Genomic DNA, 6,890 nt, shown 5'->3' on the forward strand with positions numbered 1-6,890 from the left:
CGAGACTCTATAATCTCTTTTATTATGAATAATTGATGTTGTGCGTGTGATTAATTATCAAGCATGTGGAAACCCTCGTTGTGCTTTTGTTTTCTTTGTATTTGGAATAGAATTGATGATTTCTCTATTTTCACGCTTCATATATAAAACATAGAGTTAATAGAAAAATCGCGGGCCTTTGTACTTTTAACAGTGTTGAGTCGGATAAGATCTCAGTCGTTGATTCCAGTTTGAACCAACGGAGCGAACCTTTCCCGACCGTTGGATTACCATATATTGCATCGCAAGATTAATTAAGAGAAGAGCGGGTTTTAAACAGTGAAAGTGGTATATCGGGTGGAAAAAAAGTGGTAAGCGGTATTTCGAGGAAGGCCTCCGATTCCACTCACTATCGGACATGTAGCACTCGGGTGGAGAGAGAAAACCACTTTTTCAGGTAGTTACTCTCCGTGCAAGTTGTGCCTCCGAAATTCTTGTGAACCGTTGGATTTAGTGCGGGTTGATCTACGGTGGAGGATCAGTGATTAGTTTTGTTGATCGGGTGTAACATCAACCATTGGATAGGCGAATGCAATGGATGACAGATATTATTTTGATAGATTTCGGGTGAAAAGAGCGAATCCGAGAAATTTATAGATGCGGGCATAATGTATTTGAAGTCCAACCTTATGTGTTGAAGCGCGTTTTTTTCCTGTGTTTCCCGTGTGGCTCTGATTTTATGTGTTGTCGGGGTTTTAAGCCAATAACGCTTCTGATAGGTTTGTGGGCCATAACCCACAGGCCTCAGGATCGAAATTTATAAAGAAAGGGGAAATTGGTATACCCCAAAATCTCCTCTCATCAGAACACCTTCACAAATATATGTTAGCCATCAATCTTAGTGGGGTAGATGAAGAAGATGTTTTTGTTAGATTATTCCCGTACACTCTTACGAGATCGGCGGGGTCTTGGTACTTTTCATTACCAGCCAATTCTATTACTAGTTGGGATATTTTTGAAGAACAATTTTTTATTAAATTTGGTGATGATCAGTCAACCACATCTCTTATCAATGATCTTTCCAATTTAAAAATGAATTCAAGGGAAAAGATAAAAGATTTCAATTCCATATTTAACAAATTGTTAAATAAAATCCCAAGAACTTCTAGACCTGGTGTCGATGTACAAATTGAATGGTAAATTTCATATCTTCCTTCTAACATAGGAATTTTTGTAGATAGAGCTAATAAAAATACCTTGGTAGATAACATGAAAGAAGTTGTGTCTGTAGAGAAGGGGATAAATGCACTAGAAAAGAAAAAAGATCAGGAAGACAGAAAATTAAAAAGAGTTACATTTAAGGATGAAGCTAAAAAGAAAGCACCTAAATATCCCTTTGATATTGAAGGGTTACAATAAGTCCTTAAAAAATTGCCTAACGAGATGGTAGAGATCAAAAAACAAGTAGCTGAATCCTCTTCCAAAAAACCTTTTAGACCATTCAGAAGAAATCAACCACCTAATTCACAACCTCCAAACACGATCTCTAATGCAGAAACTGATGATGAAGATGAAGAAGAAACAACATTTTCTATTGTTGAATCCCAAGATGAACAAATAATTGAGTTAAATGGAATGTGGGATTTTATGCTTCCTATTTATGATATTGAAAATGAATATGAATCATTACCTGTTAGCACAAGAAGTAAAGGTTCATTTGATCCTATACAATCAATTTAGAAACAGAAACCTTCAACTTCCACTGCTAAAGATAAAGTTGTTGTTAAAAAATCCACTTCCACTTCTCCCCAAGCAATTCCATCTTCATTCAATTCTCCACCTTCACCCAAAACCTTATTAGTTTCACATACTATTGAGTACAATATAGTTGCTCGGATATGAAGAAAATAAAATCAAACATTTCCCTCCATGAACTCACTAAACTCAAACAACACCATATATTTTTACTAAAAGAGTTGAATGAAGTACCTACTTCTCCTCTTCCTACTGTTGTGGTATCCAAAGCTTCTAACGGAATGGATAAACCTCCTGTTCATCTATTATTTGATTCCTCTGGTGTTATTCTGATAGGTGACAGGTCTAACTCACATACTCCTCCTTTTCTTTTGGCTTTTGAAATATTTAATAAAAATGTACATAATTGCTTATTAGATTCAGGGGCTTCTTTGAATATCATGTCGTATCTAGTTTGTCTGAAATTAAACATGTCACCACAGAAAACCCCAGTTCACATTATGCAACTCGATAGGACAAAAGTCAAAGTCATAGGAGAAATGAATTCAATTCTTATTAGATTATCTTCAAATCCTGAAGTGCGTCAAATAATTGATATACTTGTTGCTAATATCCCAGATTTCTACGATTTAATTCTTAGTAGATATTGGTCAGAAAAACTACACGGTTATTTTTCCACTGATTGGTCTCGCTTATGGCTCCCATTTAATGGAAAGACGAATAAAATTAGAATTAACCGAGAAAAACACATGAAACATTTAGTAACAGATTTCGAAGGTGAAAATGAAGCAGCAACATTTAATAACAACATTCTTGGAAACTACTCTACTGAATCATTTTTTGAGAATTTTAAAGCAAAAACGTCACCATTTATGAGTAATTTTGTAACTTCTCAAATTGAAAATTTTTCACAGACAGACTTTTCCAGATGTGTAAATATGCTAGAAAAACCATTAGTTAATTCTTTATTCTAGACATTGTATTTTGATGGGTCGAAATCAAGCAATGGTGCAGGAGCAGGTTTCATATTGATTAATCCTGAAGGTGTGAAGACAATGTTGACTTGCAGATTGGAATTCGAATGCAAAAATAATATTGCAGAATATGAGGCATTAGTCCAAGGTATGTATAAAGCAATTAACCTTGACATTAAATACTTGCAAGTTTATGGAGATTCAAAAATTGTAGTAAAACAAGTAAGAAACATGATGCATTGTATCTCTACACACTTGAAGCATTATCAGTCATTGGTTCAGTCTCTCACTTCACATTTTTTAGCATTTAACATTTCTGCTATTCCTAGGATTCAGAATGCCAGCATTGACCTTCTTGCTAACATTGCATCAAAATTGATCCCATCCGAAGATTACAATCCCGATAGATTTTCTATAGAATTAATATTTAGGTCATCCATTCCCGGTAATATCACCAACTGGGGAGTATTCAATGATGATGAAGACATTTTAAGTTTCTTAACTTTTGAAAAATCAGACGATGACCAAATAATAAATGAGGATGAACAAGATGATCAATTAAAACAGAAAATTGAAGATAATCCCATACCTAAATATGTAGTTAAACTTGAGGATCTATATGATTTAAAAGAGTTACTAATTCAAAACTACAGAGTTCAACTCTGAGATTTGAATTAATAAATCTTAGGACAGATCTTAATCCTTAGAAATTCAATTTAGGACTTGGTTTTTTGTCTGAAAAAAGTTTATCCTTCATCATTTTGTTAAATAAATATAAGGATGTCTTTGCTTGGAGTTATGAAGATCTGAAAACATTTGGCAGTTCTATCATTCAACATATAATCCTGAAGATCTCAAATGATAAACTTGTCCAACAAAAACTAAGGAAAATTCATTCGAACTTAGAAAATCAAATCAAAAAGGAATTGAATAAACTCCTTAAGGCTAAAATTATTTTTCCTGTTAGGCATTCAAGATGAGTTTCCAACTTCGTACCTATTAGGAAGAAAAATGGTGATATCTGCATTTGTATAGATTTTAGGAATCTTAATACGCCCAGCCAAAAGGATGATTTCCCTCTACCCACTATGGAACATATTTTACGATCAGTTGTTGGTTCCAAAATTATGTCTTTCCTTGATGGTTTCTCTAGAAATAATCAAATTATAGCCCACCCGGATGATAGGCTAAAGATTACTTTCAGAAACAAATGGGGAACTTATGCCTACCAAAATATGCCATTTGGTTTAATAAATGCAGCGGCCACTTTCCAACGAGCCATGGATATAGTTTTCAAAGGTTTGTTAAATAAAACAGTTGTTGTTTATCTGAATGATATTGTTGTTTATTCAAAAAACAGAAATAGTCATTTACAGGACTTAAAACAAATTTTTGAACATTGTTGAAAATATGGTATTTCAATAAATCCAAAAAAGTATTTTTTCGCTCTTAGTGAAGGGAAACTTTTAGGATTAATTGTGTCAAAAAATGGAATTTACATTGACCCTGATAGAATAAAAGAAATTTCATAAATTTCTCCACCATATAACAAAAAAAACATGCAATCATTTTTTGGACAAATCAATTTTGTCAAAAGGTTTGTCCTTGATTTCTCACAAATCATTTTACCATTACAACAAATGATTAAGAAAAACATAGTTTGTAAATGCGGCCAGCATGAAAAGCAATCATTTGATTCAATTAAACAAGAAACTATCAACGCTTCGTGTTTAAATACTCTAAATTTCTCCAATCATTTCATCTTATATACATTTGCTTCTTCAATGTCTTATGTCGTTGTTTTGACACAAATTATAATAAAAAAATTGAAGCACCCATATCATTTTTCAGTTCAAATTTTCAGGGTGCTGAATTGAATTGTTCAGAAGTAGAAAAACACACATTTGTTGTATATAAATCTGTAAAGAATTTTAGACCTTTTCTCTTAAAAAAACACACGAAAGTAATAGTCTCATTCCCAAGAGTGAGGCGATTACTATTGTAGAAAAAATTAGGAGAAAAGAGAGAAAATTGGGTAACATCTCTGCAGGAATACGATATGGAAATAAAACCAGCCAAAATTGTTAGAGGGAAAGGTTTATGCAAGCTTCTTACAGGGGAATCCAACATACCAGCCGAACGGGACATAGGTAACAATGAACACATTTCCAAGGTAAGTGTAATTGATGTTGATTCTCAATACACTGATTTAATTTTTTATTTGAAAAATGGATATGCTCCTCCTGAACTCAATTATAAAATAAAAAGAGATTTACGATTAAAAGAAAAAATTATGAGATTGTTAATAACATGTTATTTAGGAGAAACTATGATTCCATATTGTTAAGATGCTTAGAAAAGTCTGAAGCACAAACAATTTTGTAAGAACTTCACGATGGACTAGTAGGTGGACACTTTGGAGGGGATACTACAGCACACAAAATCTTACATGCTGGATACTACTGGCCCACTCTCTTCAAAGATACCGATGCATATGTGAGGAAATGCAAAACCTACTAAACTGCTTCTAGAAGACAAAAGAAACAAGCTTTGCCTCTGCAGCCAGTCAACATCGATCAACCATTTGAACAATGGGGATTGGATATCATAGGTGAGATCGTTCAGCATTCTTCTAAACAGCATAGGTATATTCTCACTGCTACATATTACTTCACTAAATGGGTGGAAACAATTCTGCTAAAGGTAGTCAATTATGAATATGCTAGTGAATTTATTGATCAATTTATCACTACAAGATTTGGTTTTCCTTCTGCACTTATATTTGATAATGCATCTTATTTTTCGGGTACCAGCATGATTGAATTTGCAATTAGGAGAGGTTTTAAACTCAAATATTCTGTTAATTACTATCCCCAAGGAAATGGTTTGGCAGAATCCACTAATAAAAATCTCCTTAGAATAATCAAAATAACTGTGGATGAAAATCAAAGAAATTGGCGTAAAGATTTAATATTTTCTCTATGGGCTAATAATATAACTCAAAAGGCCTCTATAAGAACTTCTCCATTTAACCTAGTCTATGGGAAGGAAGTCATTATTCCATCACATTTAGCTCTTCCTTCATTAGCCCTAGTTTAGTTTATTGAAGAAACACCTTCTTCTTCATTGCAATTAAGAAATTCACAAATCCTAAAACTAGAAGAGGAAAGGGAAACTGCCAAAATCACACACACCAAACATCAACAGATGGTGAAAGCTTATTTTGATGCAAGTCCAGTCACACAAAGATCCTTCCAAGTTGGAGATCTAGTTCTCAAGTGGGACAAAGCACACAAAGAAAAATGGAAACATACCAAATTTCAGAAATTATTGCTCGGTCCATTTCAAATTGTTGAACAGATAATACCATCTACATTTATACTTCAAGATTTATTAGGAAAGAGAGATTCTCTTCCTGTAAATGGGCTCCTCTTAAAGAAATTCTTTTCTAAATTTCTTAAAAAAAAAAAACAGAATAAAGAATAAAATCTGTAAAAAATCACTCCCATTGTACATCCTGCTACAATTTATTTTTCCTTGTATAGATTTTGTTAATAAATGTTAAATAGTACTCTATTGAATTTTCAAACATCTCTTCAAGTTATTTTTATTTTTCATTTTAAAGGTAGGAATTTTTAAGAAGTGGTTACTGAAATTAAAAATTAGATAAAATTATATAACTCTGAAAATATTTTCCATTAACTTGTAAAATCTTTAAAAAACCTCAAAAAATTATATCCTTTTACTCTAGTTTCAGTTAAAAAAGGTTATCCTTAAAAAGTAAATACCGTCTTACGACTTAAAACTTTCAACTCGGATTTGTCATCCAAAACTCTTAAGGAGTCAATAGTCCTCCCCATCCATTAAAAGGGGAATTTTTTAGAGTGTAATTCTAAAATATAATAAAATCTAAAAAGATAAGAGGTCTCATCATGAGCTTGCTTACCATGTTCATAGGGAACCAATTAAACTGACATTACCACTCTGAACACCAAATCAGGGTAATGGCTTACGATTTTTAATTGTAAGATAAGGGGTCTCATCACGAGCCAACTTGTTTAGTTTGATTGTTACTGGTGAATGGCATTGTCATCATCTGGCCACCAAACCAGGACAATGGCTTTTTAGCATCAAAAAAGAAAATAAAAGAAAAATAAAATTTACCTCTAATTATTGCATTAT

The sequence above is a fragment of the Pinus tabuliformis genome, chromosome 5_2 (genome assembly GCF_031772625.1).
Source record: "Pinus tabuliformis cultivar Carrire ecotype Pingquan chromosome 5_2, CPIR1, whole genome shotgun sequence".
Classification (NCBI taxonomy): Eukaryota; Viridiplantae; Streptophyta; class Pinopsida; order Pinales; family Pinaceae; genus Pinus; species Pinus tabuliformis.